Source organism: Pseudonaja textilis, chromosome 3, assembly GCF_049901715.1.
Source record: "Pseudonaja textilis isolate UNSWEBS1 chromosome 3, rPseTex1.2, whole genome shotgun sequence".
Lineage (NCBI taxonomy): Eukaryota > Metazoa > Chordata > Lepidosauria > Squamata > Elapidae > Pseudonaja > Pseudonaja textilis.
The window spans coordinates 113618532-113637825 of record NC_141992.1 but is presented as its reverse complement, the minus strand read 5'-3'; positions in this window follow the sequence as shown (position 1 = coordinate 113637825).

Here is a 19294-nt window from a genome sequence, read left to right as displayed (position 1 = left end):
AGAACAGAACAGAACAGAACAGAACAGAACAGAATAGAATAGAATAGAATAGAATAGAATAGAATAGAATAGAATAGAATAGAAGTTGGAAGGGACCTTGGAGGTGTTCAAATCCAACCACCTGCTCAAGGCAGGAGATTTAATACCATTGAAAATCTCCAGTGATGGGGCACCCACAATTTCTGGAGGCACACCATTCCATTGATTGTTTCCACTGCCAGAAATTTTCCTTAGTTCTAGATTGAATCTCTCTTTAATAATCTTATACCAGTTACTTCTTGTCAGCCCTCAGGTGCTTTGGAGAATAAGTCAACTCCTCCTTCTCAGTTTATTTATTTATTTATACAATTTATTAGCCACAGATGTTACCACAGGGTAAGTCTAGGTGGCTTACAATTACTATAATACATATACAGTTCAAAACATTAAAATGCATTAAAACCAAGGACACCTGGGGAGAGTAGGGGCAGAGGGGGGAGAGGGGGGATTTGTTATTACTCAATCAACCACCTCCATTGCGCTGTTCCCCCACTGTTACAGCCCCTCAGGTATTGGAAGACGGTTACCATATTACCCCTAGTTCTTCTCTTCCTTAGACAAATCAACACAACATATAGGGAATACCACCCTTACCATTTAAGCTGTTGCCGCCTTTGTGCTCCTGCCAGCTTGACTTGAAGCCAGCGTAAGAGAACCCTGTTTGGACTGAGATACTTGGTAAGAGTTTGCCAAGTATTCATTCTGAATAGCAAGTAGCCAGGTCCTCCCTTTGGATGCTTTTCTGGATGCTGTGTGCTTCATATTCCAGGGGAGAAAATGCCAATTGCTTTCCTTCCTCTTCCTAAATACTTCCTAAATAATATTTGTATGTATACATGCGTACGTATATATCCATACAGTATGTAACTTTGGGTACACATTTATGTATGTATATTTAATTTTGTGTATTATATAATTTTTATATACAAAGTTAAAACATCAAAATATACATAGATGCAGGTGGTGCACAGCTTATCTTTGGAAATTTTCTTATCACTCTAGTGCTTTTCTAATACGTTAGAACTACTCTTATGATTTGAATTCTTACCTTGTAAACAGATTGTTGCTGGCTTGAAAGCCAGCAGAAACATTTTTATTACAATTTTTCTTTCCCTCAGCTTTCTACCATTTCCTATGGTTTTAAAAATAAATCCAGCACTCTATTGTTCTATTGTTTTTTCAGTATTTTCAGATAAAAAGGGTATTGATTGGAAAAATAATGAAATAGTACATAATCAAACATCTTTTTTCTTAATACACCAGGCAAAGTAGGAAGCACAAGGAAGGAAAAATTGTAATTAAAAATAAAATTTGGCAGGTTTTGAATTAGCACCATTCTATTTATAATTTCTATAGTGAAATTAATAGGGAGAGCTGAAGAACTGATTCGGTTGAATGTTGCTATTGATCTGTGTTTAACCTGCAGTGATCTGAAGCTAAGTATTGAAATGGACAGGAGGATTGAGGCAGTATTACCTGGAAAACTACTTCCAATGGGGAGCAGAAAAATACACACTGAGTTCATCTCAAAGATGAATGGGGCAAACAATAAAGAGCAGCAGCATCCATTCTGTTCTTCAAGAGGAACCCAGTGATGTAAAAGGCTTGATGACTCTGGACTGCCAGCCAGAAATGGTCTGGATTTCAGCAGTTCAAGCCCAGCTCTGTGAAACAGAGTGAGCTCCCGTCACTTGAACCCTAGTTGCTGCCCACCTATCAGTTCAAAAGCATTGCGAGTAGATATGTGGGTACCACTTCAGTGGGAAAAACCTAGCTGCACTTGTGTGTGGAGAGCAGAAGACAGCTCTGGACCTGGCTGGATGCGAGGCATCGCAACACAAGGTGAGGTGAGGAGAGACTGGCGGAGGACCCTGGAAGAGCCAGCAACCCAAGTTCCACTAGTTAGCTGGTATAAAGTTAGTTCGCCCTGCGCAATGCAACAAGGACAGGTGCATAATCACTGAACAGGACTGCATTGTGTTTTAGGCAGAGGTTTAACCCCCAAACAAGACACCTCCACCCAAAACCCCTGCTGAAAATGTTACCTAGTTTGGTAATGAAACGTTCGGGAGCCAAGCAATAAGGTCGGAGGACAAACCTCTGCCTAAATCTACAACCCAAGCTACAAATATTCTCTACAATTTCTAAACTGCATTGTGTGTTTAGCATCTATAGATTTCCCTGACACTGTATGCTTTGTGCTAAATAAAGTAATAAATCTGTCCTCCAAACATGGTTGCCAGCCTGTTTTAGCTATTAAAGTATTCCAGGGTAGCCTGGAAGTGTGAATAAACTCAAAATATCTTTCAGACATTTTTCAAGGTTTTTTGTTTTAAATTAAAGTGGAAATAGGGGAAGTGAAGTGCCAGCCCACAGTACAGAGATCTACAACCTTTGGGGGGGAGGCTTGCCAAGACTATAATCAATTACAAAGCACCCATTTTAGCAAATTGCTTCTGCTGCCCATTCTTGGGAGCCCCTCCCTAGAGAATGTTGAGTAACCCCTCTCCTTCTTTTGTTAATCCTTTTCTTCTATACCTCGTGATTCCAAATACTTACAAGAACATTACAGCAATTTATCTTGTAAGCTTTTTTTAAAAAAAAGCTTACATCAATCGATAATAAATACACTTGATTATTTTGTCTATTAATCTAATAAAGCAACTGTATTAGAATTTAAGATTAATCATGTCACAGGAACTAGAATCTGAGAACCATTATAGTTGTTCTTAACACAATCTGGTACATTTATTCTGACAATGCTAAAACTATTAGGGAATATCACCTCCTTTCTGGCTAATAACAATGTGAGCAGTTTAAGGGCCAAAATACCACTGTTTGAGGGGCATGTTCAAATGCAAAGAACACTGCTGACATTATGATGATCCGATCTCCAGCTTGCCATTTTGGGAAATGCAATGTGTTAGAGCTGAGGTCTCCAAACTTGGCAACATTAAGACTTGTGGACTTCAACTCCCAGAATTCTCCAGGCAGAGTTGAAGTCCACAAAAGTCTTAAAGTTGCCAAGTTTGAGAACCCCTGTGTTAGAGGAATACTATGTTTACAGATATATATCAAGGCATATACTAACTTCATTAATATTTACATTTCATTTAGAAGTCTAGACAGAATTCAGGACAGTGCTTTGGCCTAAACAATGGACAGTAATATCTCAGCAAAGTCTCTGAAACAAGTTTGCCACGATATCCCCACAATTTGCCCTCTTAAAAAATGCTTTGACTATCATTGTAGGTTTTGATAAATATATGATGGATTTTTATCAAAACAAGAAGAACATGACCTCAGCTATTCTTTCTCATTCTTGGATGCAGTTAAGAGAACAAGACTCACTCTAAAAGTATGTCATGATCTATTTATAGATCATAAATAGCAAGAATAGTGAGAAATTTAAAAGGCCCTTCGAGCTATATCTTAGCAGATGTGTCTGAAATTAAACCAGGACAGTGCTTAACTTGTAGATACTTCACTTGCAATTTCAAACAGTTTGAATAAATCCTTTTGATCAAGGGCTGGTTTGCAGACTGTGGACTCAAGCTCTCTGGGGATTCATACATACTTTTTTTTAAAAAAATAAGCAGGTTTGCATGAGTAGGAGTACTGTCAAAACTAGCTTTAGCTTTTGCTCCAAATTTTGCAGGTGCAAGTGTCAACGGGCAGTTGCAAAGGTAGTCCTCAACTTACGACAGTTCATTTAGTGACCATTTGAAGTTAGAATGACACTGAAAAAAGTGACTTATGATCATTTTTCACACCTATGACCACTGCGGGGTTCCCATGATCATGTGTTTTACATTCAGATGCTTGACACCTGACTCATATTTATCACAGTTGCACAGGGATGGGATTCAAAAATTTTAACAACTGGTTCTGTGGGTGTGGCTTAAGTGGTCATGTTATTGGCTGGGTGTGGCCAACTCAATATCACTCACATTGAGGCATCCATTTCCACACCTGGCCTCTCAAGACTGTGGGGATGCTGCAATAGTCGTAAGTATGAAAAATGGTCATAAGTCACTTTTTTCAGTGCCATTGTAACTTTGAATGGTCACTCCACACAAGCAAAGTACCAGCAAAGGAGGGGGGAAAAAACTCCAGAGACGTTCCTGAGACAGGAAGTCTAGCCCTGCCAAGAATGGAATAAGGGTTAACAGAGAGGCAGTTTCTGTAAGCAACACCAGAATGTTTCCTTCCTGCCTTCCTTACAGGATTAGGCCAATAATTTCTTCTAACAACCAGTTCTCCGAACTGCTTAGAATGTTAACAACTGGTTCTAGCAAATAGGTGCGAACTGGTAGAATCCCATCCCTGCAGTTGCAGTGTTCTGAGGTTGTAAAAAAAGTTGCAAAATGCAGCAAAAATTACTTAGTACATTTTTCACTTAGCAACATAAATTTTGAGCTCAATTGTGGTCATAAATTGAGGACTACCTATGGTACTATGAAGTTTAAGAAACCTCAGGATAAAAAAGTTTCAAAACCTATTCATTTGTGAAAATACAATGTAATCTTTAGCATTAACCTGTGATCTAAAATATTTAAAAAGAATGTAACTAATACAGTATCAAGAGCGGTTTACAGAGTCAGCATATTTCCCCTGAACAATCTGGGTCTTCATTTTACCCACCTCGGAAGGATGAAAGGAAGGATGAGTCAACCTTGAGCCTGGTCAGATTCGAACTGCCAAACTGCAGGCAGCTGGAAGGCACCAATAGTAGCCTGCAGTACTGCACTTTAACCACTGCGCCACCGTGGCTCATATGGAATGGTCTTTTGCACTTAATGAAGACTGAATTTCAGATTATTATAGCTGGGACAGGATTTTTTTTTTTAACATTGTGACCTGAAGATGGAAAGTTTTTTTTTTTTAATTCAGGGCTGCATTATGCATTTTCTGGCCTAGAAGATTATCAAAAGAACCAGTGGTGGGATTCAATTTTTTTTTACTACCAGTTCTGTGGGTGGGGCTTTGAGCGGTTTCTGTGGGCCTGACAGGGGAAGGATACTGTAAAATCTCCATTCCCACCCTACTCTAGGGGAAAGCTACTGCAAAATCCCATTCCCTCCCCACCCCACTAACCTGCTTTCCAGCTCCATTCTCCTGTGCAGGGCAACAAAAGAAGACCCGGCCGATCAGCTGGGACTCAGGAGGCAGAAAATAGATGAGGGTGGGGCCAATCAGAGGTGGTATTTGCCGATTCTCCGAACTACTCAAAATTTCCACTACTAGTTTTACAAACTGTGGTGTTTTAAGGATTAACAAGCCTGCTGAAGTCATTCCTTTTTCTATTTTTCCCTCATAGGGAAAAATACTTGGGCGGGTGTTAAATTTTTATGGGAGGCAATAAATATTTCCTGTTTTAAAAAAAAAATGAAAAAAAGTTTCATCCTATCCAATCTGAGACCATATTGTCAATTTGGTATGGTCACTATCTGAGGCTGCTTATTTTCAACTTCTTAGATGAGATCTCACATCTGTGGTCTAAAAATAAACACCATGCAGAACAGCTGACTCAATCGAAATAGAACTCTGAGCAATAGGGCAATCTGATTTTTTTGTGCGTTTAGATACTCTGTGACTAAATAAATGTACCTCATTTCAAGTGGTTTGGGGGGGGTAATTAAAAATCTTGCATTTTAAAAATAATTGCTCAATAAAGTTTGGCAGAGTGTGTGCACAAGTGATTTAGAACATCATGATTGGCAAAGAAGCACCCTTTTAAAAGGGACAGGGCTGATTTAAAAAGAACCATTCTAAATCATGATTTATTCATTAATCAGCCCATCAGTTATGCTAATTAATCTTGTTTGAATGAATCACAAAACAACTAATTATATTTGGTTCTGCAAAGCGGTAGCATGCTTTTTAAAACACTGCCTCTGCAGCGGTGATTAATAAAGCTTTTGAGTGCGGGTGTTAACTCCAGTGATCTCTGAAAAAGCGAATCTGTAAAAAGAAAAAGAAAAGAACGATGAAAGTAGTGAACCACGTAAATCATATAAAGTGCATTTTCTTCCATCTTTCCAAGGTCATAGCAAGACGTATTTATCAGAGAGATTACATTAGTCTCCTGAAAAAGGATCAATCTAGACTTTTTGCATTAACTCTATTACAAATGACAGTAGAATCCATAGTACAATGTGCTGGTTCAGGGCGTCTCCTAATGCACCCACCTCTTTTAGATTGTCCTATTTCAGGAACCATTGTTCCAGAATGACAGATGGGAAAGAGGCTTAGAGGAAGAAAAAGACACCCATTCAACCTGCTCCCTCCCAGTTCAGCTGGACCATGCTGTTTCCAGATACAGAGAACAGAAGAGTTCTGAGCCAAGGACCCACCTGGGAAGCTGCATATTCTGTAGCCCAGGGTCACTACTGATTTATAAGATCTTACTAATTTTTGAATAAGGCCTCATATTTTTTTTTACACAGGATTAAAAGAATTGTGGGGGGAGGGAGACGCAAAAACAAAGAAAAGTAAAAGTAAAAAGCAGTAAAAGAGAAGAAAAAGAAAAGGGAAGAAAAAAGGAACATTTTAAAAGAAGCTACATGATCTTCTTTACAGTAATTACAAACATAATTATTACCATTTCCATCCTTTCAAATTATACATTGCAGGTAGTTCGCCTCTTCCCATAAACAATTTTTTTTAATCAGTAAAATCTAAGCTCATCCATTCATAAAGGGTTTCCATTGATATAAAAGTGGCAATTGTTCTAATCAAACAAGTCAATCTGACCATTTCTGCAAATTCTGCCATCTTCACAATTCACTCCTTCTGTGTGGGCACATCTGTATTTTCTCCCTCCTTGTACATGTAACAGCCTTGCTGCAGTCACCAGTCAAATTATATATGATTTCCAGTAAGAGTTATCACATACGAAGCCTATTCTTTGCACCTTATAGGAATGTAAGATTAGAGAATCTGGCTGGCTGGCTGGCTGGCTGGCTGGCTGGCTGGCTGGCTGGGGGAATCAAATTTTAAATTTTGTTTCATTCTAAAATAAATCATGTTTCAGAAATGTTGAGCTCTACAACATTGTCAATAGATATGGAAGAATGATCCAGCCTGCTTACTGCATTTCCAATATTCAGCCAGTCACTCAGTTTTAAGCGTAGTCTCAGATCAGTACAAAAATTGTGCCCATGAAATAGTTTATGATCACCTATAACTATGTCTAACTTAAGAAGAGGGTAAATAAAAATCCATTATCAGACTTGAAATATCACCCCCCTTGAACCTGGATTGCACTAGTAAATGCAAACCATTTCTTTGACTTTTTCCATGCTTGCATGTTGTTTCTTCATTCCCCACCCCCACCCCCGCCCCAAAAAAGGGCAAAAAAATGAGCATTTATTTGAGATGGCTCCCAACAATTTCATAGAAGTAATAGTACCTTTGAACTGATGTCATGAAAGAAGAATCTGGCCAACTGCAATTCTTAATACCTGCTCACCTGTTATGTACTGTGCGGGGGGGGGGGAATCTGCTACACAATTTGCAGTGTTTTCACAACTGTTACTATAGAATCTGTTATTTAATTTCAAGAAATGATTCTTTTATCCATTTTAGAGCAGTGGCCAAATGTTAATTTAAAAATTAGTCTTTTAAAAGCTTTTCAAATTGTATGAATTAAAGAAGAACTGCATAAATGACTTGTCCAAGAATATATTCTTTTTAAAGTCAGGAAAGAGAGAGAGGGAGGGAAATGCATCAACTTAAAATAATAAAAAATATCTCTTCCTTCCAAGTCTGATGAGTATTAATGCAATTTGGACTCCTGGGAGCAATTAGACCTGACAACCCAGCATGAAATATGCGGCTGTGTTGCCAGAATAATAGACAACTCAGCAGTTTGTTTTATGGCACATACGACATAGATCTTGTCAACCTATATCTCTTCCTTATTAAACACAGGGAATGGCAACATCCCAAAAATGCCAAACTGAAGTAATTGCCTTAATTACATGAGAGTCTTCCATGCTATTTTGCATAAGAGCTCTGCTGCTTAATAAAGCTTTAGCTTCAATGATTACAACATTATGCTTGGATGTTTTGAAAATATTTTGTTGACTCTTGCCTTAACAGTCACATTCAAATTAAAGCTGACTTTGTAAGTGCTTTTTAAAAATGAAAAATCCTCCAAATATGATAGTAGTTGTTTCTATAGTTGCTGTACATTCCCAGTCTATCTGAGAATGACTGAGGTGCCTTCAAGGTTATTGTCCCTCCTTCTAGCAGAACTACTGTGTGTCTGGAATATCATTTCTTCCCCCCCTATAGATAGGAAGAGTGCTGCCAAACTGCTGGCTAAACATGTTGGACAAGAGATAAAAGCATGAGGTCTAAACTGGACTACTCCCTCATTCAAATTTCAGGTGCTCTATAGATTCACTACATGCTCTTAATGCTGTTTTGTCTCAGTAGCCTTAACAAATAATTGGGGAAGAAATTAAGCTATTAATCCATCTGTCCAAGATACACTCAGTCTTTCAGTGTAAGCACCAAGAGCTGAACAAGGAAAATTGAAATAATGACTACAGTCCTGAACTATTTCTTAGCAAGGGCTGTATTTTAAAGTGAAGAAATCACAGGACAACAATCATCTTGATCTTAATCTTATTCTCCCAAGTACCAACATCAAAAGAGGCCTTAGCAGAGATATTAGAGCTGCAACTGTTTTATGGAATCCATGTAACTGGGGAGAGGCCTGCAACTGGGAAGAGGGCAAGCTTGGTCTGTTTATCTTGAATATTGAGACATTTTTGAAAGATCACATGTTTTCCTCTATTTTTTGGCATTCCTTCCAGAAAGTTCTGACTTGTCCAATATCCCTGATATACCTCATCCCATCTTCCCCCTGGAAAACCTGGTTCCATATTCTGTAGACTACAGAACCAACATGCTGTCACTTTACAAATATGATAAATAGTACTATTTAAAGTTGTACCTTTAGTATTGTCTATATCAGGGCCCCCCAAATTCTTGAGCTCATCGATCCCTTCATAAAGTTTCAGATTGTTGACTGACCCCCCATTTAATGTTGTATATGAAAAAATAAATAGTATTTTAATTAAAATTTAATAAATAGTATTTTAATTAATGGTAATACAGATAGTAACAATGACGGGTAGTTCCATTGACCATTAGAATTAATATTAACCACTTTGAAGACCTTTGGTCTATATCAAGAAAAAGGTTCCCTTAATTTTGGGCTAAACAAGCCCTACATGCCCAAAATTAAAATGTATCAGCTGTTAATATGTATGTTAGTGAGTAGTAGTTGGTAGTTGTGAGGTTTTGGAAGATTCTCTTAACTTCATCCTTTTTTGCTCTGTGTGTGTGTGTATTGTCCCAATGGCAAAAAAAGGATGAGGTTAAGGGTTAGAGTTAGGATCCAGAACCTCACAACCACCAATATAGATAGATAGATAGATGATAGATGATAGATAGATAGATAGATAGATAGATAGATGGATAGATAGATAGATAGATAGATAGATAGATAGATAGATAGATAGATAGATAGATAGATAGATAGATAGATGTAGATATATAGATATATAGATATAGATATAGACATATATAAATAGATATATACAGAAGCCTGATGATGGCAGATGAGATTCTGCCGAAACGTTGCTACAACTTTAAAAGCACAACTACAATGACATGGGAAAATACCCGAACAAAGCTGAATACCATATATATAGATATATATAGATATATAGATATATTTTACAGGAATTGGTATGACTAGGGATGACATGATGGCAGTATTTCAGTATTTAAGGGGCTGCCACAAAGAAGAGGGTGTCAACCCATTTTCCAAAGCACCAGAAGGCAAGACAAGAAACAGTGCATGGAAACTAATCAAGGAGAGAAGCAACCTGGAATTAAGGATAAACTTCCTAAGAGTGAGGACAATTAACCAGTGGAACAGCTTGCCTTCAGAAGTTGTAGGTGCTTCATCACTGGAAGTTTTTAAGAAAAGACTAGACAGCCACCTGTCTGAAATAGCATAAGGTCTCCTGCTTGAGTAGGGGGCTGCACTAGAAAACCTCCAAGGTCCCTTCCACTTCTATTCTGATGGATACATGAAGATAATAGTTTAAGAGGGACAGTTGGCTCAAGATGGGAGGAAGCCCATATCTTTTATTCTTTTGTGGATAGAGGGGAATCACATTTTTAAAAATCTTAATTCTAAAGCAGTGGTTGCCAAAGTGGGCAGTACCGCCCCCTGGGGGGCAGTGGGATGCCTTAGGGGTGCGCTAAGAGTTAAGGGGGGCACTGGAGGTGGGCCCCTCGCAGGGCGCAATTCAGGAGTGGGATTCTACCGGTTCATTACCGTTCCCGCTAGTTTGGAGAACTGGTAAAACGAGCTCTGGCTGGCCCTGCTCCGCTCTGCTCACTCCTCTGTTCCCTGCCCAGTCAGTCTTTATTGCGCATTTGCCACATTGCGCACATGCGCAACAATCGCTGACTGATACAGCAGTGTGTTGGAGCAAGCAAAGCCGGAGGTTCGCTGCAAAAAGCATCCAGACGCCATGTGTTTTTTTCAGTGTGGCTGGAATCCAGCCACACCAAAAAACCCACACAGCATCTGGAGGTTTTTTTGCAGCAAAAATTACCAACCTCCGGCTTTGCTCTGCTTCTCCAATGTGCCACCGCCGCTGTGTTCTAGTCACCAGCCATGCAGGCTCACCCCATTGACTGCTGCTCCACTCCGCTCAGACTAGCTTGGGCAAGTCCCTCCAGTGCAGCAGACTCAATGGGGTGGACCTGTGGGGCCAGCGCCTAGAATGCGGCCGCAGTGGCACATTGGAGAAGCAGAGCAAAGCCAGAGGTCGGTAATTTTTGCTGCAAAAAATCTCCAGCCACCGCATGTTTTTTTTTGTTTGGCTGCAGTCCAGCCACACCCAAAAAAACCCACACAGTGCCTGCAGGCATTTGTGACAAGAGTGATGTGGGCTGGCAGGGAAACCAGCGACAATGGCTCAGCCCTGGCTTGCCTTCCCTGGCAACCAGCCACAGGAGGAAGGTAAAGTCATGGCCATGGGACGATGAAAGAGGCGGTCGTGGGGGCGGGGGGAAATGGGGAGATTAATGGCCGGGGCCTCTGATAGGGGAAACGGGATGATGCAGGATTAGCCCAGCCTTTGACAGATTAGGCCACACCTGCCTGGGCAGAAAATAGGTAGATAGGTTAAGGAAGGGATAGAGAGAGGGGGAAAGAGAGAGGGGGGACCAGAGAAAGAGAGAGAAAAGAAAGAGAGAGGGAAAGAGAGAAAGAGAGAAGGAACAGACAAGAAAGTAAAGAAAGAAAAAGGGAGAGAGAAAGGAAGAGGAAGGAAAAAAGGGATAGACAAAGAAAGAGAGGGATGGAAGGAAGGGACAGAAAGAAAGGGGGAAAGAGAGAGGGAATGAGAAAGAAAGAAAGAAAGAAAAAAAAGAGGAGGGAGGAGAAAGTGAATGGGATATGGAGGGAGGGAGGGAGAGAGAGAGAAAGAGGGAGAGGAGAAAGTGAATGGGATATGGAGGGAAGGAGAGAGAAAAAGTGAGAGGGAAAGAGAGAGAGAAAGAGAGAGAGAAGGAAGAGACAAGAAAGAAAAGAAAGAGAAAAGGGAAAGAAAAAGGGAGAGAGAAAGAAAGAAAAAGGATAGACAAAGAAAAGTGGGATGGAAGGAAGGGACAGAAAAGAAAGAAAGAAAGAAAGAAAGAAAGAAAGAAAGAAAGAAAGAAAGAAAGAAAGAAAGAAAGAAAGAAAGAAAGAAAGAAAGAAAATGAGATATCTAGTCCAACCACCTGCTCCAGCAGGGTTAGAAGAGAGAGAGAGAGAGAGAGAGAGAGAGAGTGCATGGCTGTGAAAACTCCAAAAGCAGGTCAAGTAGCTCTGGGGAGTCAGTCATAAATTAGAACACTTACTAAGCAACCAGCCATTAAGCAAGGACCACTTATATTTGATTTGCCATGCGCACCCAATCACATGACCACCAAGCCATGCCCACAAATTAGGCCACACCCACGGAACCAGTTGTTAAGAAACTGAGGATGAGTTTGTAGCACCGAGGGGGCGGTGAACTGAAAAATTTGGAAACCACTGCTCTAAAGGAAGCAACTGGGAAAAATAAGCAGGAGAGTCATTGCAATCATGGCTTGGAAGGGAAGAGGTAATACAACTCTGAATTTGCAGTACCTGCTCTATATCTTATCCTCCTTTTATTGTGGTTCTTCAATCAATAGTGTGTCTGTGAGAACAGAGTATTCATACAGAACAAAGTCATCAACATGATAGAAACGGCTACAGTGGACTTTGAGATCTAATCTCATATTCATTTCTCGCTATATAATTGGCTCCATGTGCTACTTTACTGATTTTATACCTTGCTGCACTGAGTTTCATTATTCATACACATTTGAAACATGTTAATGGTGAAACTGATGTGGTTTTATTGCCCTTTTGTTTTTTGTTTTTAATCTTTATATAAACAAATAACCATTAATCCTACCTCGAGAGGATTCAAAACCTTCAACTACAAACAAAACCACTGTTTCTGTGTTTAAATGTGTCTGTTCTTCCATGAGGACACACACAAACACACACACACACACACAGAGAGAGAGAGAGAGAGGCTTTATAAGCTTTGCTTCTGTGGGTTTTTTTCCACATTTTTCTGTTATTTTAGAGCCAATGAGAGAACAAATAGAGCCTGCACAAAGTGATAAGAAAAATGGCCCTTTCCTGTCTTTCCATTACCAAGAGGTCTCCGGAGATGTAGTCATTATGATTGCTACCTAATGTGGTTATTCACACAAATGCTTAAGTCTATGCATTTGGAACATTTTACCCTATGTACTGTATAAATGTACCGTGTTTCTCATATAATAAGGCCAGGTCTTATTTTATTTTTTTTGAGGCCGTCTTTTCGGAGGTGACTTAATTTCCCGCCCTTGCATCTTCGGGTGGGCGGGCAGCAATGGCTTGGATGTTTACCTCGGCATTGGTGGGGCACTTCGTATCGGGGTCAACACAGGCAGCACCATATCTCGGTGTGCAACAAAAGTACTTCCTAACAGCAAGCCGCCCCCACCATTCCCCCCATTTCGCATGTTTTAATATAGGCCTTAATTTGGGGGGAGGGGCTTAATTTCATTTCATGCCTATAAAACATGCTGGGACTTCCTATTGGGGGAGGCCGTATTGTTGGAGAAACAGGGCATTATGATGAAGAAATTAACAAGGAGGGTTGTCACACCCTACAGCATTCTGATTTTGTAATATATCAACCTCCTTAAATAATAAGTGTGTTTATGTGACCTGTTGCAACAATAAAAGTTTATTTGGGTTGAGCAAAAAACTAATTACAGTATAGTCACATGTGTATGCATAAAGCCATTTTGGTGAAGGCATCAGCTTAGAAAATGGGAGACTGGGAATTCTAGTCTCTTAGGCATGAAATCAGCTAGGTGACTTTGGGCCAGTCACTTTCTCTCTGCCCTTTATAAATGGCAAACCACCTCTGAAAATCTTGCAAAAAAACAACAACACATAGTCCAGGCAGTTATCAGGAGTCAACACTGACCTGAAGGCACCGCTAAAGTATTTGTGCATATCACTTGAAAAAAAGATATGTAATTCTCATCATTCTTTCTTGACCATGGAGCATTTACTGTTTAAGATGCTCCTATGCTGTACTCATGCCAGCTTTAAGCCAATTTAAGAAAATCCAGTCCAAACAATCATATTTTAGGGGGTGGAGCATTTGCCTTAGATCTGCTGGACAATGTCTTTGTTAAAGACAAATATGCATCATATTATTTGTGATTTTTCACAAAACAGGTGTTGGCATTTGTAATACTGGATGTATAATTGCTATGACACAAATAATTTTGCCCCATTTTACAACTTTTCTTGCCACCGTTGTTAAGTGTATCACTGCAGTTAAGTTAGTAACACGGCACTTTGCTTGTCAGAAGGTCGCAAAAGTCTATCACATGACCCTGGGGCACTGCAACCGTCATAAATATGAGTCAGTTGCCAAGCATCCAAATTTTGATCATGTGGCCATGGAGAGGCTGCAACAATCCTAAGTGTGGGAAATGATAAGTCACTTTTTTCAGTGCTGTTGTAACTTTGGATGGTTATTAAATGTACCATTGTAAGTGAAGGATTACCTATAGCAGGGAAGGAAGAGTGTATACAGTTTAAAAAGCAGCTCCAGAAAGGTGAGGATTAAAAATCAGTGGCAGTAGATGGATGACTGAGCTTGCTTAGAATATACAAGATCCAAAGGCACCCTTTGGCTGACTCTCCTCCACCCCACAAAAAGCCTAATGTTTATTATTATCTACAATTATATTACATTTCAAAGATATTTCAAGCAAGGATGCGAGGTTGTTCCCTTTGTATGTTGCTGGTTGTTAGATTTTTGAAATTAGTAACTCAGCCTAGAAATTTCTCGGCACAAAACAGCAACGATGAGAAATAAATGGCTCCTTGGAGAGTCTTTCATGGGATAGAAAGCAGCTCAAGTAAGATGAATGAGCTTCCAGCCTCCAGCTACAAACAGCCAATATACAGGTGATGTCAATCTGTACGGTTGAAAGTCGTGGATTTGATTATGGCAGAGTATTAAGGCCAAGAGAAAAATCTAATTTGCTGCTGCATCAGTAACTCCGTGTTATAATCAAATGAAAAAGGGAGGGGAAAATAAAAACTTTAGCCAGGGAGGAATATATTAAAATGGAAGCAAAAGATGAAAAACTGATGATGGTGATGGTTTTGCGGAGCACTTTCTTCTGAGCCTAAGACTGTAAAAGAGCTTATTTATCTTTGTTGCTGTTGTCATCTCATCCATTTTCTAGCATTTTGCTGTCAACTCATTTGAAACGTTAGGATATTCAAGCAATTCTGATAGAGCAGTCTGTATTTGCCGTCAGAGAATTATTTGTAATACATTTTGGAAGCTGATAAAGTTTTATGAATCTGCAATGTATAACGAATAAGGGATAGTTTAATTACTTGGATTTATTTAGATTTTTTTTTCCATTGTGGAACCTACAGAAGCTGTTGCAAGATCCTGAGACTTCTGTCCTGCAAACATTGAAAAGATCCAGCTGTGCTTACCTTCAGCAAGATAGCTCATTGTCACATCTAACAGCCATTTCAGAACTGCTTCTGTATGAACTGATAAGTGAACATGGGATGATTTGCGTTGCAAATTGTAAATAGGTTCAAGTTGAGTATGTGAACGGTCCTGCTGAGAGACATGGACCTAAAATGAAGTGACAGGGTAGAACAGGTATATGACTTCTGGTGGACTCATTCCTACATTCAAAAGTAGTGATGTCATGTCTCCCTTGCTACCAGAGGCAGTTTTGTTCAGGGAAAGTCATTTTTTTCCTGCTAGAACAGTACAAGTTACTCAACACTCAAATGGTTATTTTCTGGAATTGGGAAATTATAATGGTTCTTTCTCTCCACCCCATCCAAGTGATCCATTGATAGCCCTTTCAGGCAGTACATGGTATTGTGTAAATAATTATGGGGTTATTATTATGGGACTATTTATTATTATGTATTATTACCCCATTATTATTATGGGATTCTCCTGGGGTGGCTTTGGGGGATGAGAGTGGGAGGCCTTGTGCTGTCCTGGTTCACTTCCTTCCTCTGCAGCTGCTCTCAGTCAGTGTTTATAAGAGGGGAGAGATCCAGCCCTCGCCCACTGCTTTGTGGGGTTCCGCAGGGCTCGGTACTCTCTCCGCTCCTGTTTTAACGTTTATATGAAGCTGCTGGGTGAGATCATCTGTCACCAATATGCTGATGATACTCAGCTATATGTCTCAGCCCGAACTCGGTGACACTGTCCTTGTAAGTAGAGATCAGCAAAAAAATCAGTTTACATTCGGCTCACAGAGGACTCTCTTCCCACATATAAAGATTACATTTCAGTGATGGCTGACATCAATAGCAGACATTTTCCGGAATTGGAAGCAAAGATGGATGTGGGAGAGACCAGGAAATTCCAAGGCTATAGACTAAGCATGGGTGTTCAATCTTGGCAACTTTAAGACTTGTTGACTTCGACTCACAAAATTCCCCAGTCCACAAGTCTAAAAGTTGTCAAGATTGGACACCCTTGGGCTAGGTACACTTAAAAACAAACCTTGGAAGAAGGCAGTGACAAATCACATCACTACTGCTGTCAAGAAATTGCACTATCCATAAAGTCAGCAGATTTTATTGTGCCTTTTTAGAAAGCTTATGGTCCTATTCTCAAACAGCAAAGTTGTCATTTTTCAAAAACAATCTATACATGCCATTGGCTTCAGATTTCATCCATAGAAACAGATTGCCCATTTAGTTAATGCATCAGCATTAACACTGCCAGCTCCCAGATCATCCATTTTCAATTATTAAACTGGTCAAATGCACAACATATAATCACAAACTCGGCATGTAATTAATTCGGCCAAGGCCAGTTCTTGTACTGTTGCATAAGGGCTAACAGCTAAATTGTCACAGCATCCCTCATGAGTCAAAGATAAAATGGAGCCACGTGGTCATTCCCCATTACCTTCTAAACCCAATGCCTAGAAATGCTTGAATTAAATTTTGACTAGCTTAACAAAATTGTGCAGCAACTATCAGACACAATATCTTCATGACATTGCCTTCAGTGTCCACCCAGTCCATGTGTTCTTCTAGGTACGATTTAAAGCACTAATTGTCACTTATAAAACTCTCCATTTTCAGGATTGCACCTGTCTCATTGTTTCCTAGTTAAGTCAAGCCGGAGAGGCATGTTGTGATCCTGCCTATTAAAGAACGTTGTGCAGCATGACCCAAAAAAGTGGACTCTCTTTGTTGCAATGGCTGACCTTTGGACGCCATGCCCTGGGCCCACCCCTGTCACTTTTCAGAAAGTTTTAAAGATTTGTATGTGTTGCTTGGCATAAGGATTGGAAAGTTAGTTTGAACCTGTGTGATGTCATTTCTCTGTGGATTGAGTTTTGCCTTGGTTGTTATCATAATTGTTTTTCTGATGTTCATTTTATATTGTGTTTTTGTATGGTATTAGCTGCCCAGAGTTGCTATGGCAAGGTGGGCAGCCATAGAAATCAAATCAATAGATTTAACCAGTGGGTATTTAAATCTCCCATGTTTCTCCTTTCCTAAGTAACTACAGCATGCTCTACCTACCCTAACCAATCTTTGGCAGGCTCTCTTTTGCGGGAGAGGCCTCTCCAGGTGACAGTCCACCTATCATTGCCCATCGTTTTCTATTGTATCAGCTATACATGCAGAATACATAAAATCCATTGCTTTGAATAATTAATGATATTAGAGGAAGTCTTAATAGCTTGTGCTCCTTGAGGACCAAATCTCCACTCAATGCCCACTCTGCCTTTCATAAAGTCTCCGTAATTTATCAGTAAATATGTACCCAATATAACTTGTTCCCATCTAATGAGGTTCTGCCCTATTTACTTAGAAATACCCCACTGATTTCAATAGCATTCTCCCCACTACCACTGCCACATTTTATTTGAAATATCAGCATCCCACGAGTAAAAAACAATATGTCTGAGCACAAGAGTGCTATCATCTTCAGTTCCCTTTGCTGAGTTGAAGTGACATGAGTAGCCATCCAGAAACACCAATTAGTACAGCCTGTACTGTTTCAGTGTGATCAGGCTGAATTTCTCTTGGAAAAAAAAATGCAGCTCCTGTGAGGGGTGAATAAATGGGACTTTCATTGGTCTAGAACAGGGGTGTCAAATTTCATTGAGGGCCGCATCATAGTTGTGTTTGACCTTGAGGGGCCAGGATGGGCATGGCCAGCTCGACGTCACCTATGTCGGGGCACCTGTGGTTGGGGGCACCCGAGCTCTGTTTTCGGCTGTGATGGCCTCAAGCAGCCCTCTGCTAGTGAAAACAGAGCTCGGAAGGGCCACATGCAGTTCTCCCGAGCTCCATTTTTGCTGGCAGAGGCACTGCAGGCCAGTCCTTCACTGTTTCAGGGCAACCCCGCAGGCCAGATCTAAGCACTCTGTGGGCCAGATTCAGCCCACGGACCTTGAATTTGACACCCCTGGTCCAGATAATCTCTTTCCCTTTCTATCCCTTCCCATAAATTACACACACAGAAACACATACACACACACACACACACACACACACACACACACACACTTTTGTATTTAGCTATTTAAATTAGCATTATATAATGTGGTTTATTTCCCAAACACACATTTTAAAATTTCAGATGAGAATTTTAAGTATATATTGACATTTTTAAACTGCCAAAATAATGCCGTTCAGGAATCTGGAACACAGCAGATAGTTACGTTCCAATTCATGTATTAGTCTGATCAAGTCAAATCATATTGGATTTGTAACACTCTTTTTCAACTCTGCCTTGCTGTATCTGAAGGTATAAGGGGAAAGACACAGCAAGTGTTCATACAGTTGGTTAGTATTAAAACCTGTTTCCATCTTTCTGTATTTTAGCCAAGCATTTGGATGACTGACATGTAAGAAATTAATAAACATCTATTGTATAAGGACATTCTCCAGAAGGAATTATTATATAAAAATCAGCTAATGACCTTGGTTGTTTCCTTTACGATTAAAAGGCTGCTTGGAAGACAAATCAAATTCCAACATTGAGAAGGGGAGATAGCTGATCCCAGTAGGATTGCCAGCAAATTACTAACATCTCAGGCACAAAGAATGGCTTATCATAGAACTTGCATATGTGAGATAGGAAATCATGTCTTTTATGTAAATGGTGATTAGCAATTATTATAGTGATAAACAAAAAACATGGTTCTTGGTAAAATACATTTCATCTGATTTATGGTCCTTAAAACACTACCGATCCCTGCCTGACATAAAGCTGAACTGCACTCCCCAAATTTGTCATCTTTTGTATCTATTCAATTAATTTTCTATCTCTTTCCCAGGCATCCAGGAAATGGATCCCACTGGAGATTTTACTTTCACTCTTGAAGAATCAGTAATAGTCTTCTTCCAATCCAGGGGTGTCAAACTCACGTTGTCAGGGAAATGTCACATGACGTATGGGGACTTTTTCCCCCTTCGCTAAACCGGGCGTGGGCATGGCCAGCACCTGACGTAGCTGAACCCTGGGCCAGGAATTTGATAGCCCTGTTCTAATCATCAGATATGGATGAAGCCCTCATCCTTATACAGTATTAAACAAATCAC